The following is a 22,970-nucleotide window of genomic DNA, read 5'->3' on the forward strand; positions in this document are numbered from 1 at the left end:
ATTTCCCCCCAATAAAAATACAGCTTTTATAGAACATTAAAATCAGATAGACAAGCAGCTAAATGCCTCTGTGCCCTGTAACTCCAGCCCCCTGGTGCGTCTTCTGATACGTAGGGGAATAATTGAGAACTTGGGCCTTTTGGAGTTGACGAGGTTTGGATACTGCATGTGTTTGAGACAGCAGGATTGAGGCTGGTCGGGCGTCAAGAGCCCACAGAGAGCCCTCACGCTGGCCTCGCGGACCCCCGCTCACAGGGGCCGCTTCACGCTGGCCTTGCCGGACCCCCACTCACAGACGCCGCTTCACGCTAGCCTTGCCGGACCCCCACTCACAGACGCCGCTTCACGCTGGCCTCGCCGGACCCCCACTCACAGACGCCGCTTCACGCTGGCCTTGCCGGACCCGCCGGACCCCCGCGCACAGGGGCCGCTTCACGCTGGCCTCGCTCACAGGCACCGCTTCACGCTGGCCTCACCAGACCCCCGCGCACAGGGGCCGCTTCATGCTGGCCTCGCCGGACCCCCGCGCACAGGCGCCGGTGCAGGAGGAACTCTCGGCAAAGCCTGCGGGAGCGCTGGCGTCACCCTGCTGCTCAGCACGGCCCGTGGCTTCCACGGTGACCAAGGTGACAAGGCCACACCGCTGCTCCAGATGCAGTCTGCACACTGAAAGCTCTTAACTGTGGATAATCCTTCAGGAAAGCTTTGAACAGAAAGGCTGGTTTCTGGAAGAGCCAGGATCCAAACCCAGACAACTCATCTCCAGTGTCCAATCTCTCGACACCCCCACCCTCCGGCTCATCCGTCTGCTCCCTGGCCCCTTCCCCACCTCGTGCAGTGTTTCCCAAGGCAGACCCCCAAGGGCCAGCCTGAGGCCCTGATTCAGAAGTATGAGGAGCGGGGTCCTGAGACGCTGAATTTCTGACAGATCAAGGTGCTACCACGGCTGTAGGAAGAGCACCAGGAGAAACTGACCGGCAGAATCTCTCTCTGCAGACGCACCGTGATCCTGAAATCTGTGCACCCATCGAGGTCAAGTCCGTGCACTGCCCGGCAATCTGCCACTGGAGACAACAAAGCTGGAGCTTCTCTCTCACCCAGCAGGGCACCCGCGGAGGCAGGAACGAGGACCCCACACACTGCAGGCTCGGCCCTCCTCGGGACATTGCTTATTTTGTACAGGTGAACAAGGACTCGGACATTTGAGGATGTCGTCCTGGAGGAAAGCAGCGGTCCAGACGAGAACAGCACGCCACCTTCTCCCTCACCTCCTCACTGCAAAGGCTGAGTCTCTGAGACGGAAAGAAATGAGGAAATAGCCTATTCACGCCCACGTGACTCAGGATTGGCGTGCAATGTCTGCTGCACATACCTGCCGCATAGCCAGGCCTCGTGGGCCAGGGCCGGCCCTGCTCAAGGCCCCCAGGCCCGCCCGGTACAGCGCAGGCCCTCTGCACAGCTCAGACAACACAGGGAGATTCATCTCCCCGCCCAGGGGTCATCACCTCACCCAGAACTTTACCCATTAAATTACTCATAACTAATCCACAGCAGCTTACTAGTGACACCTGTCCTATCCATCTTAAAGACACACTATAAAAGTAGAATTACAGAATAAAAATGTTTTATGTGTGCATCAATTAGGTCAGACCTGTTCACCATATCAACTAAGCGTTTTACTCAAATCACGTGATCATCCTATGAGCAAGAAGGAGAGAGATTGTTTTGTCTTGTTTTCAAGACAGCAAAGCAGCGCTGTGGTAGGCTGGAGTTTCGGACGCAGATGAATAGGACTTCAAGTCTTTGCTTATGGCTACTACCGAATCTCCAAAACTACACGCACACTAGTGGCTGTGGGCACTGAGGCACGGTTCAGCCTTGAGGAGGGGCCCGGGACACTGTCAGGTGGCGGCGCTCCGTGAGCCGCTATCACATGACCACACAGTTGACGCCTCGGAGGTCTTTGGTGCGCAGTCCTCGGGCCAAGCCGAGCCCTAGAATTCTCTGGGGAGCTTCTAACAGTTGTCCCCGTCCAGACCCAGATGAGCAAAGCACCTGGGGTGAGGATCACCATGCGCTTGCTCTGTTGTAATGGAGTTGATCTCGCCAACTGCGAGAAGTGCTCATCCTATCCAGGAGGCCGGCAGCCGTGGCTCTGGCTCTTCAGGAAGCCGTGTGCCTTCATCGTCTTCAGGACAAGTGTGAGCGTGAGAGTCACCGGCATGTGCACTTTGGGGTCTTGTGTGTAGACAGCAGAACCTCGCCCCACAGAGAGGCACTTCTAGTCGTAAGACATCCTGAAAACACCCCTGGCGAGAACAGGACAGGCATCGCCTGGACGGTTGGGTGGACACACGGCGGACCCGGGACACTGACCCCTGGGCTACCGAGAATTCTCCCGGCTGCAGGTTGAAGCGGGAGAGGAAGACAAAGCCCAGGCCCTGGGCTTGATTCCAACAAACCACTGCTGTCCCCTGCTGGCAACTGCACTTTCAGAGCTGTAATTATTATTTCAGTGTTTTAAAGACCAGTTCAAAACCACCGAGCAACAATTCACCCCACACGGACTTGCTCCTCCCTCCCTCCGCCCGGTCTGCTCCTCCAGAGCCCTGTGTTTGGGGAGTGCGCCTTGCCATCATCTCCCAGAGTTTCTGCAGCAGCAATTTTGCCATTCACGTGATTGCAACAGAAAGCCCCTTATTCCAGAAGCAAAGGTTACTAAGCCCAGTGAAGGTCTATGTTAAAACAGAAAGACAGAGGAGAATGGGGATTGCAGCCACAGTGGTGAGGAGATTCTGCAGAGCGTTCCCCCAGCTCCTCCACGGCTGCCAACCAGCACCGCAGCCGTGAGTTCTAAAGCCAATCTGCTAACATCGCACTGGCAATGTGTCTGGCTATCTGCTTGTTGTGTTCTGGTGTCTGGGCTTGTTTTCCACGTGGAAGTCACGTAAGTTATGAAGGCCTGCGCTGTTTGTGAGACTCGAGGCGTCCATCGGCCCCGCCGCCCCCACACTCGGGCAAAGGCTCCGAATGGCATCCTAGCTCAGACCAGAGCTGTCTGGGTGCGGCGTGCCACACTGCTCCACATGGCATCGGGCGCTGATCGCTCTGAAGGAGAGACCCCGCCGTGGCTTTCTGTCTGTCTGTCCTTCCTATCATCCGCCACATCTGGGCAGCTCCCCTCGCTAAAGCCAGCGTACCCGCTGCACCCACATTGGGCAGCTCTCCTCTCTAAAGCCAGCGTACCCGCTGCACCCACATCTGGGCAGCTCCCCTCGCTAAAGCCAGCATACCCGCTGCACCCACATTGGGCAGCTCTCCTCTCTAAAGCCAGCATACCCGCTGCACCCACATTGGGCAGCTCTCCTCTCTAAAGCCAGCGTACCCGCTGCACCCACATCTGGGCAGCTCCCCTCGCTAAAGCCAGCGTACCCGCTGCACCCACATCCAGGCAGCTCCCCTCGCTAAAGCCAGCGTACCCGCTGCACCCACATCCGGGCAGCTCCCCTCTCTAAAGCCAGCGTACCCGCTGCACCCACATTGGGCAGCTCTCCTCCTCGTCAGCCCTCGGCGGCTGTTTCCACTGCTAAGTCCTTCAGGACTGGGGGGAGATAGGACTCCCTGCTGGAGCTCTGAGCACAGACCGGGAAACAGGGCAGCGAAGCCATGCTATGGCGCGTCATCAAGAAACAAAATGAACTAATTATTATTTCCTTTCTTTGCCCGGCAACTGGCAAGTCCCAGACGCCACCCGAATGCTCTCAGCCCTTTAGAAAATGACCTTCCGCTTTCCTCGTCTCCGTTGCCCTGCGTGTTAATTGACTCTGAAAAAGCAGTGTATTATCTTTTCAGTGAGGAGGCAGAGACAGAGCTGATCTGAAAACACCAACATCCCTCCGCATCCACGGGCACTCAGATCACCTGCCGCCCAGCCCAGGAGTGAGGAGAGCTTTGAGAGAAAGGGACGAAGGGTCCGAATGGAAGAGCACCACTGCCACCTAGGGGCGTCGTGGAAGCAGCCGGCAGGTCACCCAGGTCGCCCTTCCTGCCCTGTGAGGCGATGGGCAGGGGTACAGTGGGCGTGGGGAGCCAGGACGCGCACTCCCGTGCCGGGAGACGTGGCCCTGGATCGCTGGCAGGGCAGAGCTCTGGTCTGGGGGCCTGCGGGCTCCACGAGACCATCTTCCTGACACTCCCAAGGTCGGCCGGCTTCCCTGGGGTGCCTGGACGCCGGCCTGGTCCACGGCCCTCGGCCTGCCTGGCCGTCCCCACGTCCTTCCTGCGCTGTAATCTGTCACAGGACATAGAAGCATTTTCTGTCCGGCTTCTGTCATTCACCTGGGTGGAGCTGTAGAGAAGTTTTAACACACATGAAGCCATCCTAGATGTTTCTGGAAGCAAGAACTATATTTTTTCTGACACTTAGGAGGCATTTTGTGCATGTAGAGCTGATGCATGGTGGAAACTAAAAGCAAAAAGTCTGAGCAAGTGAGAAGACAGAAATCACTGTGGCACCTTATCAACTCCACTAAACACACACTTGTCTAAGTGTGAGTATACGTACGATCTAAAATAGAGAGCCCTCTGCCTAGAACAAAGCTGGAAGGAAGGTTGCCCCTTTCTGTCCTCAGAAGTCTTAGGGATGGAGTTGCTGGGGGTAGAAATAGCAACTCTATGTTTAATGGAATTGCTTAGTGGCTACTTGATGATATAATTTCAGACTTGGGCCATTTTTTCCTATGTGTCCTTGAAAGCCCAACTTTAAAAATACTCCAGTTCTACCTAAGTTTTACCAGCTGCTCCAGAACCTTTTCCCTGTAAGTTTTAACGGTGTTGTGATTTCATCTGTGCTCTTCCGCCAGTCACTGAAAGGCAGCAGAAGCAACAGTCCAGGAGACTCGTTTCAGACCTCTCGGCCGACATGGTGACTCACAGGAGCTTCGGGACCCGGGCTTTGCAGGGAATACTCCAGAGAGAAGCTTGTATCCCCACCCCAAACCTGAACTCACCAGCCCCTCTCAACCTCCCCCAGACCCCAAACCACCAGCCTCCTTGCTGATGCTCCCCGACACCCAGACACTGTTTGCTTCTGCATTTCAATTCACTGCTTTCCAGATTCATGTGAGGGTACACACAGGCATACACACATGCACAAATATGCACATATGTGCAATGCATGTGTGTGTTCATGCATGCACATGCATGTGTGCAAACATATATTCCTGAATGTGGCATGTGCATACATACATGCATATATACCATGATAGAGCAAACACTGCATGCACACGTGTACAGATGCATATGTGCACACATGCATACATATACACACATGCAAGTACACATGCATAGACATAAACACACATCTGCACGTGTATGCACACCATACACAGATATACACCTGCATGCATGCATGCGTACCTACACACATACATACAAACACACACATGCATACAGACACCATACACACTCATGTCATTCTTTTCTCCTGAGAATTCACCTAAGAATGTGATTTAGCAGATAACACATGCTACAGAACTCTCTGCTAGCTACATTATTTCAGGCAGAAACCACAGCCCCCATTGTGAGGAATTCAGTCATCTAGCCATTTTGTCTTAGTGACTCTGGACAAAATGACTCTTTCTAGGCATAATTCAGCCCAGGAGACACTGTCATTCAGGACAAATCAAGTGCATGCACCCGATTGCATAATCATAAAATACACTCAAAAAATCACAAGAAACGAGAACCACAAATCAGAGCACATTCTCCTGCGGTCGCTGGGGTGGGGAAGGTACCCCAAGGCTCACCAACCGGGGGCCATCAGCAGGCAGGTCCCCAGTGTGGCTGGGGGTTCCCCTGTTTCCCTCCTCAGCCATCCCTGCTTCCTCCACTACACGCTCTCCACTGTGAAACGCTGCCTCCAACCAGGACGGGCCAACACAGCCCCTGCTCAAGCACGGACGCTCCAAACCCGAGCCCTTGTTATAACTCGCTTCCCACCGGCGTATTACCATTCGCTGCTGCCAACTGACGCAGCACCTGCCACAGACCCACAGCCTTGCCTGTGGCCCAGGCCCTCTTGCCTGACGCCTTTACTCCTTCACCCCCTGGAAACACAGACAGAGGGAAAAAGCAATGCAAGTGTGTTCTCCAAAGTCTCTGTCTATTAACAGTGACCTACAAGAGAATTGATTGACCTCTTGGTTTGGCTTCAAAATTGCCATTATTAGATTGCTGGGTCTAAATGAGAGCCAGGCTTTCCCCGAGTCTTAGGTCTTATCATATTTTTAATAAATATCTATGAAATCTCTCCACTGAGGGGGAAATGTGGCTCTTCTTGCTCACTTTCTGATAATAGTAAGTATTAAATTCCATTCCACGCATTATTATTCTACCGGCCCTCCACAGCGCCCTCTCCATCTGCTGGTCCTAACGCTCCCGTGGGGGGGACAGACATGCACCTCCGCTGGGTCAGCTGGCAGCAAAGGCCAGCGTCCGGGCCAGGTGTCCCCCATCCCTGAGAGATGGCCAACATTCTCCCAAAATTGAAGTTTTCTTTCCTCCTGAGCAGCAATATACAATCCTGCAATCTACAAGGTCCTTGTGTTTGGTGTAAAAGGATCTCGGATTCCAGACACGAGTGTCCTTAATAGGAAGTCTGCCCTCTCTGTGGGAGACACCCTGAGCCTGGAGAGGCAGGCTCAGAGTGGAGAATGGCCTGGCAGGCATCTGCTGAGTGGCCGCAGACCCAGAGGAGGGGCAGACCCAGGGCACGTCCTCAGCTCCATTAGAACCGACCTGGAGAACAGGTATCTGGGAGGTGATAGAAGGTGTGCATATGTAAACCCAGTCCACCCAAGGTAAGCCAAAAGGACTTGGGTAGTTCATTCTGCGATGGTTAACTTTAGAAATGTTTAAGATTAACCTAAATAACTGAGTCTAAAGTGAAATGATTAAAAAGAAAACTGATCCTTCCACAGGTCAAAAGCAACAAATTATCCACCGCCCCCCCAAGCCGGCCCTGCCAAAGTTCAATATCGAGGGACACGACGGTTGTAACATTGGATACATTTCATGCCGAGGGACAGGGGAGAGAGGTGTGGGTCGCCTGGGGAGACACAATACATCCATTCTCGAGAAGAATAAAAGATCTTGTAAAGAAGGCTGCATGTTGAATCAGCAAGCTAGAATTATAACTCTTCAGAATGACAAAATTGCGACCACGGATTCAAACAAAACACAGGGCCTTTCAGAGTACTTCCCACAACATGAAGTGGGATGAAGACGATTCCAACCTTCGTTAAATTTATATTTATGAACAAAGGCTGAAAGCAGACACAAAAGATCTCAATCCAGAGGTAGGCCGCAAGCGTGAGAGCTCTCCAGAGGAATCCCCCTGAGGACAGGGGACGGGACTGAAGGCAGCACAGGGTTGCCAGGGACACGGGCAAGTCTGACTCAGCCTGACACAAAACTGACCAGGATCTGATAAGGTCTCCTGAGATCCGACTTGATCAATAGGAGACTTGATCCCTGCACACGCCAGCCGAGCCTCCTCTTTGGTGGAGAACTAGATCTTCAGAACTCTCTCGGGTCTATAAATCCACACATAGTTTTAACTACTAATAAGTAAATTAAAGTTTCTATTCAAAAATGTTCTTGATATTTTATTCAAATATTTTGCTCTATGTCATGGGTGATGATCTTTTACGTAAAGCGTGGTGGGAGCTTTAATCAAAGCCATCACCTGACACACATCTGTGGGTCCCGCTGACCAGAACCGAACGGAGGGAGTGATCTAAGGCTCGCCTCTCTCCAAGAGTCAGGGGACACATCTGTGTGTGTGTGTGTGAATATACACTATTGTTATTGTAAAGGTGATGTACAGAGGCGTTACAGTTACACAAGTCAGGTAGAGTCCATTTCTTTTTGGACAATGTCACCCCTTCCCTCGCTCTCTCCCGATTTTCCCTCCTCTCCCCACCCACAAGTTGTACAGTTCATTTTGCACGTAGCATCTCGTGAGTACCACTGCTGCATTTGTTCACTCTTGGTCCCATCTCCCTGCCCTCACAAAAACAGATAAACTTACAAACAAGACAAGAGGAACAGAAAACAAGAACCGCAACAGAGAAAAACAAAACCTCTTGCTTCCACTTCTTGGAGTTCCTTATGGATAGACCACAAACTTGAAGGAAAAGTGGAATCTGGTTGTCAGCCTTTCAAGAGCCCTGTGATACTCTTAGATGTTTATCATCTTTTTGTCATTTGGGGGTGTGGGGGGTAACAGGAGAGAAGGAAAAGAGAGGAGGAGAGGGCCAGGGGAGGGGAGGTTAATTCCTAGAGAAGTAAGGAGATTCTGACAGGGGCCACCTCAAAATCCTTCTAGAACGTGTGACTGTACCCCTGAAAACATGCATAAATAGAACAATTTGCAATTATAAAAGCTGACAGACGTTCAAAACCCCACCCATAGACCGAGTTCTTGTGTTGGAATTGACTATAAGGTCGTGTGGATGAATGAGAAAACAATCACACTTATGATCTACAACAGAAAGATGATTTTCCAAACATACTTTGACTGTAGCCTTTGGCATCCAGCGGCTGCATACACAGAGACTAAGATAGACAAAGCGCAGGGGGAAAATCATAGCACAAAAAGGCGGATTACGCACCAGGCCGCAGACATGCCCGAGGGCACGGGGAGGGGTGGGGAAGCATGGCAGCCATTGGCATCACTGAGCGCTTCCTTCCCAGACTATTTTCCTCCCACGGCAGGTGGCGGGAGCCATCTCTTTGCTGCGAAGAATGTAATCTGCTCTCCAGCCGAGAGCAAAGGTGAATTTGGTTGTGTCTTTCTTCTCTCGTGAATAGCATCCCTGGCTGCTGGCTGTAATGCTGGCTCCGGCCTCCACCTCCTCACCCGGACAGCATCTGTCCCACGTGTTGGGGGTCCACTTGGCCAGATGGAGTTCATCCAGAACAGTGCATCCATCTAGCCACGTGCCCCCCGAGATGCTGCTGCTTCTCAAAGAATCGATGAACGATCGGCACGCTCAAGTCCTGCACGCAAAGCCCTGTCGCACGGTAACAGTGGGTCAGTGGCCTTAGGCCTAAGTCTTGAGGTAGGCAACACGGATAATGCTCATGACAATAGGCCAGTCAGCCTGAGTGTGCCATCAGAGAAGCAGAGAGTGACCAGAGCGCGCCAACAGTCATGACAGAGCGTGCCACACCCGGCTCCTCTCCCCTCCGGCCGGACCGGCGCTCTCGGGGAAAGGCCTCCGGTAGAAGCGCCGGCCCCACCCGGCCTGGTCTGTCTGCCCGCGTGTGTCTGTCGAGGTCTTTCTGCGGTTGCTTGTGGGCAGGTCCAACACCGGCGTGGCCTTCCGCTGGCCGTCACTGACCCATGGAGATGACCGCGTGACGCCGCTACCCCTCCCGACTCTCCTCTCGCCTTGTCCGTCCTCGGTGCCCACCACCGTCCAGCACCACGCATTGGCTGGGGTGGTGGCTTTGTTCCCCTCTATGTGTGTTTGTCTGTTTCTACGAGGCTTACCGCTGTATCACCAGCGCCTACAGTATCACCTGGCCGCGTGTAGGTGTAAAATAATATTTGGAAAATTGATGAAGAGGTTTGACACGCCCCTGGAGGCCCATGATAATTTCTTAGCTAATGATAACTTCGAGGCTGAAAGGAAAACTAAATTCTGAGACACAGGGCTTCTGAGACAGACTTCCAACACCAGAGGTGCCGGTGGCAGCTGTACCAGTCCACAGCCGGGGCCCTCCCCACCCCGCCCCTCTCCTGCATCTCCACTGAGGGCCCGGCTTGCCTCAGAGACACCGTACCCAGAGACCCCTCCCCGCCGGGGCTCTCGGTGGTAGGAAGGCTGCCCTGCAATGCCGAAACTGGAAAAAATGAGAGAACCTTCCTGTGCGCCTCTCTCTGTAAACCTTCTCCAACTCTGCTAAGCAAGACTGGTCATTCCCTTGCTACGCATTCTGCATATTTGCCACACTAACCCCGCTTGGTTTGCGTCTGTGTTCCGGCTTTGGGCTGAGCCTGAGGACAGACGTCAGGCTGGACTGACCTGGCAGGCCACGTTCTAGTGCTGTGCCAGACACAGCGTGGACAGTCCATATGTACTCGTTAATTAAATGACTAACCCCATGAGTGCTGTGATTGGCATGGCCAGGTCCAACAGGCTCAAAGTCATGGCTGCTTCCCTGAATGGTACTTCGCCATTGGAAGTGTAATCTAGACTTGTCCAGGTTTGTGGCGTTCTGCAGCTGATCACCCTCGGACCGGCTGACTTGGCCTCGCTCCTGTCCCTCCCGACTTCCTGACAAACGCCACGTGAGTGGCGCTCACTCTGCCGTCCACTCACCATCTTGGTGAGCTCAGCCGGTGTGCTCACCACCGCCTCCCGGGCCGGCGTGCGGTGCCGGTCGTAGCATGGACCTCACAGCCAGCCGGGGCCTCGGGCGCAGGCTCCTGTCTCGTTAGTTTAAAACCAGGCCCATGCAGCTCAGACAGAGGCCAGCGGGGATGGGGTCCAGCAGGAAGGGGGCGGCGGGGCCGGGCCTGCGGCCCTAGCCATGGAGAAAGCGGCGTCCCTTAGAGTCCCCGAGTGCACTGTAGCATCAACAAGAAAGCTTGGTGAGCGTGTTTTCTGATTTCCAACTAATTTTCTGCCACGTGTTTATCTATCTGTATGTGTTTCTACGCAGCACTGAGAGATGAAATACATTCCGCATTACAGGTCGTATTCCCAACCTAAGAGGCGGCCAACGGCAGCGCCGCCAGGCACTGCAGATCTCATGTTCGGCGTTTGGTTTTCACTAAGCTAAGGAGAGTTAAAAGCAAAGAAAGTGATGGGGAGGGGCCTCCGTTAGATTAGCCGAAAAGGGAGGATGTCACCCTGACCCGCCTCTCCACACAGCAGAAGGTCTGGCGGCAAAAGAAAACGTGAGATGATCTCAAAAGATGGAAATGGCCTCTCCTGACGCAGGCCGACCAAGACGAGCACGGGCCGACCGAGACGAGCACGGGCCGACCAAGACCAGCACAGGCCGACCAAGACCAGCACGGGCCGACCGAGACCAGCACGGGCCGACCGAGACCAGCACGGGCCCACTGAGACCAGCACGGGCCCACTGAGACCAGCACGGGCCGACTGAGACCAGCACGGGCCCACTGAGACCAGCACGGGCCCACTGAGACCAGCACGGGCCGACTGAGACCAGCACGGGCCCACTGAGACCAGCACGGGCCGACCAAGACCAGCACGGGCCGACTGAGACCAGCAAGGGCCCACTGAGACCAGCACGGGCCGACTGAGACCAGCACGGGCCCACTGAGACCAGCACGGGCCCACTGAGACCAGCACGGGCCCACTGAGACCAGCACGGGCCCACTGAGACCAGCACGGGCCGACCGAGACCAGCACGGGCCGACCGAGACCAGCACGGGCCGACCGAGACCAGCACGGGCCGACCGAGACCAGCACGGGCCGACCGAGACCAGCACGGGCCGACCGAGACCAGCACGGGCCCACTGAGACCAGCACGGGCCCACTGAGACCAGCACGGGCCGACTGAGACCAGCACGGGCCGACTGAGACCAGCACGGGCCCACTGAGACCAGCACGGGCCGACTGAGACCAGCACGGGCCCACTGAGACCAGCACGGGCCCACTGAGACCAGCACGGGCCGACTGAGACCAGCACGGGCCCACTGAGACCAGCACGGGCCCACTGAGACCAGCACGGGCCCACTGAGACCAGCACGGGCCGACTGAGACCAGCACGGGCCCACTGAGACCAGCACGGGCCGACCGAGACCAGCACGGGCCGACCGAGACCAGCACGGGCCGACCGAGACCAGCACGGGCCGACCGAGACCAGCACGGGCCGACCAAGACCAGCACGGGCCCACTGAGACCAGCACGGGCCCACTGAGACCAGCACGGGCCGACTGAGACCAGCACGGGCCGACTGAGACCAGCACGGGCCCACTGAGACCAGCACAGGCCCACTGAGACCAGCACGGGCCGACCAAGACCAGCACGGGCCGACTGAGACCAGCACGGGCCCACTGAGACCAGCACAGGCCCACTGAGACCAGCACGGGCCGACTGAGACCAGCACGGGCCCACTGAGACCAGCACGGGCCGACCGAGACCAGCACGGGCCGACCGAGACCAGCACGGGCCGACCGAGACCAGCACGGGCCGACCGAGACCAGCACGGGCCGACGGAGACCAGCACGGGCCGACCGAGACCAGCACGGGCCGACCGAGACCAGCACAGGCCGACTGAGACCAGCATGGGCCCACTGAGACCAGCATGGGCCCACTGAGACCAGCACGGGCCGACCAAGACCAGCACGGGCCCACTGAGACCAGCATGGGCCAGGAGGCAGGCCGAGACCAGCACGGGCCGGAGGCAGGCCGAGACCAGCACAGGCCGGAGGCAGGCCGAGACCAGCACGGGCCGGAGGCAGGCCGAGACCAGCACAGGCCGGGAGGCAGGCCAACCGAGCACAGCACGGGCCGACCGAGACCAGCACGGGTCGGGAGGCAGGCCAACCGAGCACAGCACAGGCCGGAGGCAGGCACGGCGCTGCGGGCTCGGGAATGGAAACTGCCACCACAGGGCCCCACAGCTCCCGCCCAGCGCTGCCCGGCCTGCGCATCTGTACAGGAGATGAGCCGTGAGCTCCGTCCTCACAGACAGCGTGGGCTCACGAACCCATTCCACAGGGCCGCGTGGGATGAGGCTGTCATCCACCAGGCCTCCTCCAGACCCTGCGAGCTCGGCAGCCGTCTCTAGAGCCTTATCCACGTTTCCACGTCTGCGTGTCCACCTGCGCAGGCTTTTTAAAGCTCCACACAGCACACACACAATTCACTGCTCGATCTGGAGACCAGCATCAGCCACACGGCCTGTGCCCACGGCTGTGGGTGTGGCAAGGCTGTGTGTGAAGGCTGTGAATTCTAAAGGCCAGAGCTTCTGCAGACCAGCATCACAAATGCAAGGGGGGAGGGAGGCTGCAAGCCCAAAGGCCGCATGCCACAGCCTATCTTCATCTTCTGATTTCCCACTGTCTCCGTGTAAAACCACCTGCTTGCTCTTCCTGTGCTGTGGAGAAGGGCTAGGATGGGTGGTTTTGCCTCTAAAATCGGGCGGCACAGGGCAGGTCTTGCAAGTCCAGCCCGGCCTCCTGTTAAAGATGGGCTGGTGTCACGGGACACCGCGGGCTGTCTGCAGGATGTCAAGCTGTAAAGACGCTATGCGCTGCGCGCGCTCCGTGTGCGTAGCTCTCGGGGCAGCGTGGCCCGGTCTGCTGCCGTCTAATTTCATGGAGACTTACGGAGAATCCAGTTACCATGACGAGAACCCTGAGCGATGCAGAGATGGAGACGGGAAGCAAGTGTGCAGTTCCCCATCTGACTTTGCTGGCTACGGCAAATCCCTGCAGCCACCAAGGGGGAAAGACTGGTTTTTGGCTTGTGGTACCTCTGGCTTCTGTCCATGGTCAGCTGACTCCACCACCTCCAGGCCTCGCTGGGAGGAGAAGAAGGGAGCAACCAACAGGAAGGGGCTGGGGACACGGAAGCGTTTGTACAGAACGGCCCCAGAGGCCCGCCTTCAGTTAGATCCCAACTCTGCCTCCTGCCCCCCTCACCCACGCCCTGGCCCCCACGCCCACTGGGGGGGACTGTCGAGGAAGGCCGAGCTTCGCGGCAAGTCACCTCCTGTCAGCACCCCGATGGGTCCGAGACCTCTTAGGTGAAGACAAAATGAGCACTGCGGGCCACTCCTCAGCCGTCTGAACACAACGTTATGCCAACACCAGCCTGCAGGTGAGTACGGGCCACGAACCCTGGGACTCACAGTCAGAAAAGGCTAGAATAAACACTGTGCCCTCCCCATGGGGTGACGAAGAGGGGCACGGTAAGGATGGGGGGGCCTGCCACGAAGAACCCTGTCCCATAAATGACCCGGGAACTCCTCTGCACAGCCGCTGGCCTGGCTTTGCGACCCCCGAACATCCACACACATTAAAACTCACCAAAGTGGCCAAAAAACAACAACAATCTGCTCCCAAAATAATGTCAAGTGGAAAAAGAAAAAAGAAGCAGAAGGACGGGTGCACACGTTGGGTGCTATTCCTGGCTACAGAAAACACCTGTGTTTACAAAGCCCGGCTTGGACACAGCCCACATTCTCAGAAGTAACATCTGGTCTGTAGGCTAATGGTCATTTGCCTTTTCCCCTCATGACACACAATATTTCCAAGCTCTAAATTAAGAATAGTCACATTTCTTAGGAGGAAAAAAAAATAAAGTATAAAATTCACTGCCAGTGCCTTACAGATTGTAAAAACTATCAGGGTGCTGGTTGAGAACACCGCGATCCGCGCTAGAAATGAGTTGTTAACAAAGACGACGCATACATCCCTGCTGCATATCTACTTCCAACGCTCCTCGCCCTGTATTTCCTTCCCGCTAATGAATGGTGACTTCTGCTAAATTAAGTTCAGCTTCCAGAGCCCAACAAGCAGCCGGGGCCGGACCCCACTCGCCCCTCGACACGGGGTAGCCTTCTTCAAATGTGTGTCCTTGGCTAGGGGAGCGGACGGTCCTGCCCCCAGACAGAGCCGGCGAGCTCGGACGCTCGAAGCAGCCTGACCTGCTCCTTCCCCAACCCCCACCTGACAGCAGCCTGACCTGCTCCTTCCCCAACCCCCACCTGACAGCAGCCTGACCTGCTCCTTCCCCAACCCCCACCTGACAGCAGCCTGACCTGCTCCTTCCCCAACCCCCACCTGACAGCAGCCTGACCTGCTCCTTCCCCAACCCCCACTGACAGCAGCCTGACCTGCTCCTTCCCCAACCCCCACTGACAGCAGCCTGACCTGCTCCTTCCCCAACCCCCACCCTACGACAAGCGGACCAGAGACCCAGACGTCAGAGCTAAAACCATAAGCCGCCAGGGGAAAGCAAGCGCCTTCACCGGGGCGTCCCCAGCATGATCCAGAGATGGCGCCAGAGGCTCCATCCACAGAAGCGGGAGGAGCGGGTTCACAGCTCAGCTGACTCTCCTGGGTCCTCCTGGCAGACAGACAACCCGGGCAGGAGGGGGTCGGGTGAGAGCAGAGGACAGACAGACAGCCCGGGCAGGAGGGGGCTGGGGGAGAGCAGAGGACAGACAGACAGACAGCCCGGGCAGGAGGGGGCTGGGGGAGAGCAGAGGACAGACAGACAGACAGTCCGGGCAGGAGGGGGCTGGGGGAGAGCAGAGGACAGACAGACAGACAGCCCGGGCAGGAGGGGGCTGGGGGAGAGCAGAGGACAGACAGAAAGACAGCCCGGGCAGGAGGGGGCTGGGGGAGAGCAGAGGACAGACAGACAGACAGCCCGGGCAGGAGGGGGCTGGGGGAGAGCAAAGGACAGACAGACAGACAGCACGGGCAGGAGGGGGCTGGGTGAGAGCAGAGGACAGACAGACAGACAGCACGGGCAGGAGGGGGCTGGGTGAGAGCAGAGGACAGACAGACAGACAGCACGGGCAGAAGGAGGCTGGGGGAGAGCAGAGGATGTACGCCTGGCATCCACCCTAGGGGGAGCGCGTGCCCCACGCCCGGTCCTGGCCCCGGGGAGCGTGCATGTGCCCCACGCCCGGTCCTGGCCCCGGGGAGCGTGCGTGCCCCACGCCCGGTCCTGGCCCCGGGGAGCGTGCATGTGCCGCACGCCCGGTCCTGGCCCCGGGGAGCGTGCATGTGCCGCACGCCCGGTCCTGGCCCCGGGGAGCGTGCATGTGCCCCACGCCCGGTCCTGGCCCCGGGGAGCGTGCATGTGCCGCACGCCCGGTCCTGGCCCCGGGGAGTGCATGTGCCCCACGCCCGGTCCTGGCCCCGGGGAGTGCATGTGCCCCACGCCCGGTCCTGGCCCCGGGGAGCGTGCATGTGCCCCACGCCCGGTCCTGGCCCCGGGGAGCGTGCATGTGCCCCACGCCCGGTCCTGGCCCCGGGGAGCGTGCATGTGCCCCACGCCCGGTCCTGGCCCCGGGGAGCGTGCATGTGCCCCACGCCCGGTCCTGGCCCCGGGGAGTGCGTGCTGCCCCCCGTGATGTGGCTCTGACCCCCCTCCCCCGGCTTCCGGGAAGCTCGTGTCTTCACAGAGGCCATGCTGGCACTGCGCGTGAGGAAGGCCAATCCCGTCTCTGTTTCAGAGCCCAAGTGACGGGGATGGGAGGGATGAGCGGCAGCCGCGTGCAGCGCTGTGCCTCAGCCGTCCACTGTCTGTGTCCTGCGTGGGGTGGGCGTGTGCGGGCGTGGGGCGGGCGTGGGCAGGCGTGGGCAGGCGTGGGGCGGGCGTGGGCAGGCGTGGGCCGGCTTCTGCTCCTGTCTCCCTGCGGCAGGCTGTCTCTGGGGAGCAAGGCCCGCGTCACCAGAATGTGGAGCGGCAGAGCGGCTGCCGAGCACCTCCCCGCACGCCCGGGGGGGGGGGGGGGGGGGGACGGTGCCCACCGGGGTCCCTGGGGGAATCAGCCTGGAGCGGAATCTGCAGGCACTGGACGCAGGACGGCCCCCACCAATGAGATAATGGTCCATCCACCCCCATTTGCTTCTGAAGGAGCAAATGAAGGCCCTTGTGGTCCACACCCTCTTCCCAATAGTAGACAGGAGACCGGCTGCCAGAACCTGCCTTGTCCAAGATCAAGGTCCCAGAATGATGCTAGCGAGGGGAAGGTGAGTGGCTGGGCTGACTTGCTCTCCACCATCGGAACCCATAAACCTGTGGCAAAGGCAAGTGCACTTGAGTTGAAGGAGAACCTGCTCCAGCCAGGCCCAGGCCCCAGCCAGGCCCAGACCCAGGCCCCAGCCAGGCCCAGGCCCAAGCCAGGCCCAGGCCCAGGCCTAGGCCCCAGCCAGGCCCAGGCCCCAGCCAGGCCCAGACCCAGGCCCCAGCCAGGCCCAGGCCCAAGCCAGGCCCAGGCCCAGACCCCAGCCAGGCCCAGGCCCCAGCCAGGCCCAGACCCAGGCCCCAGCCAGGCCCAGGCCCAAGCCAGGCCCAGGCCCAGGCCCCAGCCAGGCCCAGGCCCCAGCCAGGCCCCAGCCAGGCCCAGGCCCCAGCCAGGCCACAGCCAGGCCCAGGCCCAGGCCCCAGCCAGGCCCAGGCCCAGGCCCCAGCCAGGCCTAGGCCCCAGCCAGGCCCAGGCAATGCTTTCATATTGATAATGGTTTGTAGCTGGAGTCCTTTAGCTTAGGAATTTGTAAGAGATCATTCAATGCCTCATACTATCAAGAATGCGATGACATTAAAATATAGATAAAGGAAACATAGTCAGCGCCAGGTCACCCAGGTAATTATTTCATCTCTTTACATAAGAAGTTTTGAAGTGAAATCTAGTCTTTTCTCAGCTCCTTCTGCAATAAATTATTGACAAAAAGTAAGTACTTTCCCAAATAAATGACTGCATCTATGATGGCTCTCCCAAATCGATAAAACATTTATTGATAATTCTGCATTTAAAGGTTCATTTCACCTTACTATCGACATCCTGTCTCTCCTGCTGCTTCATTACATTTAGATTTTTCGTTCCTGGTAATGAACTGCACGGAAGTTGCTCTGTGGGAAAGTGGTCCCGCTTCAGAGTTGGGCAATACAACTCGATATATCATTTTCTATTAATTACCCAGCCAGTCAAGTTTCTTGTTTGTTTCAGCAAAATTAAAGTTAGGAGTCTTTAGATTCATTTCAAGGATTCCAGGTGGAACAGCGTGAGCCTGCTGGAGACGAAGACTGGGTTTTCTTCAGATGCGCTTCCTCCGCACACTGGTGACCAGACCACCGTACCCACCTAGCCAGGCCCCAGACAGGTGTCCACCTAACCCAAGCGGCGCTGCTGTGAGAACATTTCTGTTACACTGCTCACGGAGTAATAAGAAAGCATACTTCCTGGGAGCCGTCCTGCAGAGGTGACTTCATCCAACAAATCCTCACTGGGACAGCAGGGGGCAAGCGGCAATGCCAGCACTGAGGTGCAGGGCATGCAGGGCAGCAGCCGGACGTTTCTAACGGACAATCTCAGGCAAAGCCTCGGGTGCTTGCACCGGGCCTGCGGACCAGTAAGTGCCACAAGGCCCACGGTGCCGTGGGCAGCATGGCATTCGCCCAGCCATTAGCTCTGTAGCATTAAGATCTCCTTACAAACCACAACCCATGCATGAGCGTGTCCGAGGTCATCGGACACCAAGCCATCCGATGAGATTCCACCATCTTCCAGAAAGGTAGCCTGCCCTTGCATGCAGCCCAAGCCAGCTGGCTGCCTGGCGGCCGCCGCACACCCTCTGATAGCTCAGCCGCTCCACACCACCTGGCCCACAGAGGTTCTCTGTTGAGCTGCGTGCGAATCCTGAGATCTTCCAGTTCTAGAGTCCAGTGCACAGGGGACTGGAAAGGCAGGGCTCTGGCGCCACCTGCTGGCGGTAGCTACCAGCAGCCACCCGGCCCAGCAAAGAGCACTGTATTCTGAGCATTCATCCAATGGCACGTGTTGAACGCTCATTTCCTGCACAGTGAGCTTGCCGAAACACGCTTGCATTGCCTCCCAATCAGACCAGGAAGCGCCGGTGGAATTTTCTTAGTGGTTTTAAAACAGCAACACCCCCACACTAAAATTTCTTCTTCCCATTTCTTAATTTTTAATGATTTTTCATTGTTTTTCCCCACATGAGTTAGTAACATACACACCAGAGAAAAAGCTGCATTGCCTTCAGACCTGCAATGATTAAAACAAGATATTCTTCGCACTCGAGCCAACAACGGTATATTTCATCCGTGCACAAACACAATAAGTAAACACTTTTTTTCTGTCTTGGCTGGAGAGGAGATTTTGCTGCACTAAACCTACACACTCTGTGGCTTTCTCTAGCTTTCCCTGAGGTCTTGCTTTAACTGTAAAGCCACTGATGGCAAAAAAAAAAAAAAAAAAAAAATCAAGCCAACCAATTGTTCTATTACTTGCTAGTTTCCATTTAGGCCAAAACATCCATTCAGCATTTTTTATCTGCTAATGTAACAGAATCTCATCTGCCCAATGAGATTTATTGCTTGTTTTTTTTTTTCACATGTTCACAAGATATTGTTGTACATTTTGCAATGGGTCTTTATTATCTAGTAATGATGGCTTGCAAATTAGATTAGTTTTTAATGGCGTAGTTAGATTCTAATTTATGTTTTGGAGCTTTGTTTAATTCATTTAGTCATAATGGAATCGTTTTCTTGCTATTTTCTTACACAGAAAGGACAAAAGGGTGGGCCCTCATGGCCCTCGGATGTTTCGGCTTTATTAAATCTTGCCACTAATTGCATTTCCCCAGAAACTTTCAAAGCAATCACAGTCCAGTTCTCGGGGCAAAGCTGAGGGTCGGGTGGTGCCACGATGCGGGGCTGAGGCTGGGGCAAGCTGGTGGGCGGCGGACACCCCTGTGTGGAGCGGTAAGTGTGGGCTGGTCCCTGCCCACGTCCCCGCGTGCTGGCCACTCGCAGAGCCATTGTTCTTCTGCGGTAAGTTCTTTCCTGGGCACGCTCTCCCTCCCTCCCTCCCTCCCTCCCTCCCTCCCTCCCTCTCTCCCTCCCCCCTCCCTCCCCCCCTCCCTCCCCCCCTCCCTCCTTCCCCCCACCTTGCCTGAACATTCAGCAAGGCTGAATGGACCCAAGGGATCCAGCTCGGAAAGTCGTCTTTTTGAACATCTGCCTGCATTTTCTTTCCTCTGAATTGCCAGGGCTTCCACAGACCTGGCTGCAATGACCAAGAAAACAAAGCGCATTTCTACAGGGTCCATTCCCAGGGCAGAGCCCATGGACAGAGCCCAGGGATTGCGGGTTATGTCCACAGGGTCCATGCCAGGACAGAGCCCAGGGATTGCGGGTTATGTCCACAGGGTCCATTCCCAGGGCAGAGCCCAGGAATTGCAGGGTTATGTCCACAGGGTACATGCCAGGGCAGAGCCCAGGAATCGCAGGGTTATGTCCACAGGGTCCACGTCAGGGCAGAGCCCGGGGATCGTGGGGTTATGTCCACAGGGTCCACGCCCGGGCAGAGCCCAGGAATCGCAGGGTTATGTCCACAGGGTCCATACCAGGGCAGAGCCCGGGGATCGCGGGTTATGTAGGAATCGCTGATACGGCTCAGGATTTCTGGAGCTGACGTGAACCTCTGCTGGTGACGTCTGCTCCAGGGACCCGAAGCAGGTGACAGGAAAACGAGGACACAGAGCAGAGCAGTGTGCCAGGCTGTGTAACTCCCGGTCCACACGAAGATAAGCTTGGGGCCGATTCGATCCTTTCTCCCTGATGAGAAAATATATCGCATGTCCGAGGTAATTCCCCCACTTCAGTGTGGACACTGTTCCCAACCACTTGGGTCTCGTGCAGATGGCCGTGTTACTCCAGCACTCGGGGCTCCCCTCCACACCTCAACCCTGCCTTTGATCCCCGACTTTGGCCCTAAAGGGAACATCAGACCATTTCATTTTCCAGGAAGAGGGCCGAGTTCCCTGCGCCCTGGCTGTGGGCCGCCACACGAGGGCGTCTGACCCGGGCACTGCTGCTGGGAGCCGCCACACGAGGGCGTCTGACCCGGGCACTGCTGCTGGGAGCCGCCACACGAGGGCGTCTGACCCGGGCACTGCTGCTGGGAGCCGCCACACGAGGGCGTCTGACCCGGGCACTGCTGCTGTGGGGGAGCGGCTGCCAGGACCTGTTCGTTCTCTGTGCACTTTCATCTTCCCAAAAGCTCCCTAAAATAACAGCACACCAACGTGTGAACGTGTGGCATTACTCTGATTCTGCTGTTGAAGGGAGAGGAAGAAGTACCACCGAAGATGGAGGAGAATGTGCAGGACACAGGTGCAGGATAAAAGACAAGTCCACACCGTGACTGCGGCAGGTGGACCTTCCCGAGTCCGTGCAGACAGCAGACAAGTCCCTACGGAGCCTGGAAAGAAGGGGCGTGGGAGGCCATGATTGGGTTCAAAGCCGGCCCCTGCTCAGCTGCCGGTGCCCAGACCTGCCCCTACCTGTGCCCAGGGCCAGGGGTTCCAGAATGTTCACACAGACGAGCACGTCCAATCACCTTAGTCTCAGTGGCTCACGCCCACAAGCAAACTTTAGAGTGGCTTATAAACTTGTTGACTTGGTTTTAAATTAAGAAATGCACTTTACATCATAACCCACAAGTACGTAATTTATATGACTACATTCTTTTTAATTTGAAAGAGCAATCCTTTCCCTTACGACTTGGAATGCATTTCTGTATTCCCCGTGCTAGCTTGTATCATTTTCTCAGTGTCGATCTTGACTTCTTAAACTGATTTCTTAGCAACTAAAATGGGTCATGGATTCTGATCTCTTTGGAGAGCCACATGGAGCACCTGACCAGCACCAAGGACACAGAGCGGCCCAGCCAGGCCTGGCGCATGCAGACGGCCTGAGGTCCAATGAAGGGACCTGGATCTCCCCCGAGCAGTCCAGAGGTTTCAGCCTGGTGAACCACTCGCTCATGAGATCAACATGGCCACTTCTGCAGGGTCGATTGCAGGACCCAGGAGAGCCTCACACAGAATGCTTGCCTGGAATGCACAAGGCCCTAGATTCAATCACCAACATCTCCACGGCACAAGATGGTAGCCCCAGTACCATTAGCTCGCAATTGAGGTCCAAAGAGTTCATCCCAACACCAAAACAAAAGGAGAGAAGGAAAAGCATCCCAAGACCCCATGATACATTTTAAACAACTCAGAAAGTCCCGTATAACTTAGTAACAGTCCATATACAACAAAGAGCATTTCCACCTTACAACTTGGCAGTCATTCCCGTTCTTGTTTAACAAAAATTTAAAGAAAGCCAGGTGCCAGTGGCTCACGCCTGTCATCCGAACTGCTCAGGAGGCTGAGATCTGAGGATCACAGTTCAAAGCCAGCCCGAGCAGGAAAGTTCTTATCTCCAATTAATTACAGACCAAAAAAAAAAAAAAAAAAAAAAAAAACCAGAAGTAGGTCTGTCTGAAGTAGTAGAGCTCTCGCCTTGCTGAGAAGGAGCCCAGGGACAGTACCCAGGCCTAGAGTTCAAGCCCTGTGGGTGAATGAATGAATGGTTTAAGGAATGTTTTGATTTGCCACCTGGAGCCTACATCTTGCCCTGGACCTTTAATTCATGATGCAGCTCTCGATGGACATTCTTAAACCCTGCTGAGCCATGGCCCCTCCTGCTTCAACCAATCATCTGGCCACATGGGTATTCAGAGCAGTTGCTCCCGGGAGCTGATGGAGTTGCATGTGCTGCACTCATGTTGGGCGGCGATCTTTGAAAGCATTATTTTAAATGTGGATAGCCTTTGCATCTTTGTGCCCTCTGCACTGGTGGGAAAGAGAATAAATGTACGAAACTCAGAAGAGACATTTCTGAGTGATTGCCATCAATCCACCACGTGGTCACCACGGGCCCGCGTGGTCTCAAGCCGTGGGGACAGCGCCACACGCAGCCAGCACCGGGGCCACACAGGCCCTGCGGACAACTTTCCTCCAGAAACAGCCTGGCCTTGCCCAACAGTGCACAGATGATTGAGCCGTGCCGGGCAGAGCTGCCACGCGCACCTGGGCCGTGCCGGGCAGAGCGGCCACCCACGCGCACTGGTTTTTGTTCTGTTAAGATCGACCTCCTCCTTTTCTTTTCTCTACTCTGCTGGCACTCCAGGACAAAAGCGCCACAGAGATTCTTCGCAGACTGAGCAACCAAAGTGCTGCTGGATATTGTCATCATCTGAACACCTCGGAGGTGAGGGCCAGAGTGCTGCAGAGCTAACCGGGAAGCAGGGCCTGGCGGTCAACGCTGGCCAGGGCAGAATGTGGCAGCAGACACCATGCATGGGCCCAGGAGTGGGAGACCAGCTCC

This window comes from Dipodomys spectabilis, unplaced genomic scaffold (assembly GCF_019054845.1).
Source record: "Dipodomys spectabilis isolate Male_0828 unplaced genomic scaffold, ASM1905484v1 ptg000559l, whole genome shotgun sequence".
NCBI lineage: Eukaryota > Metazoa > Chordata > Mammalia > Rodentia > Heteromyidae > Dipodomys > Dipodomys spectabilis.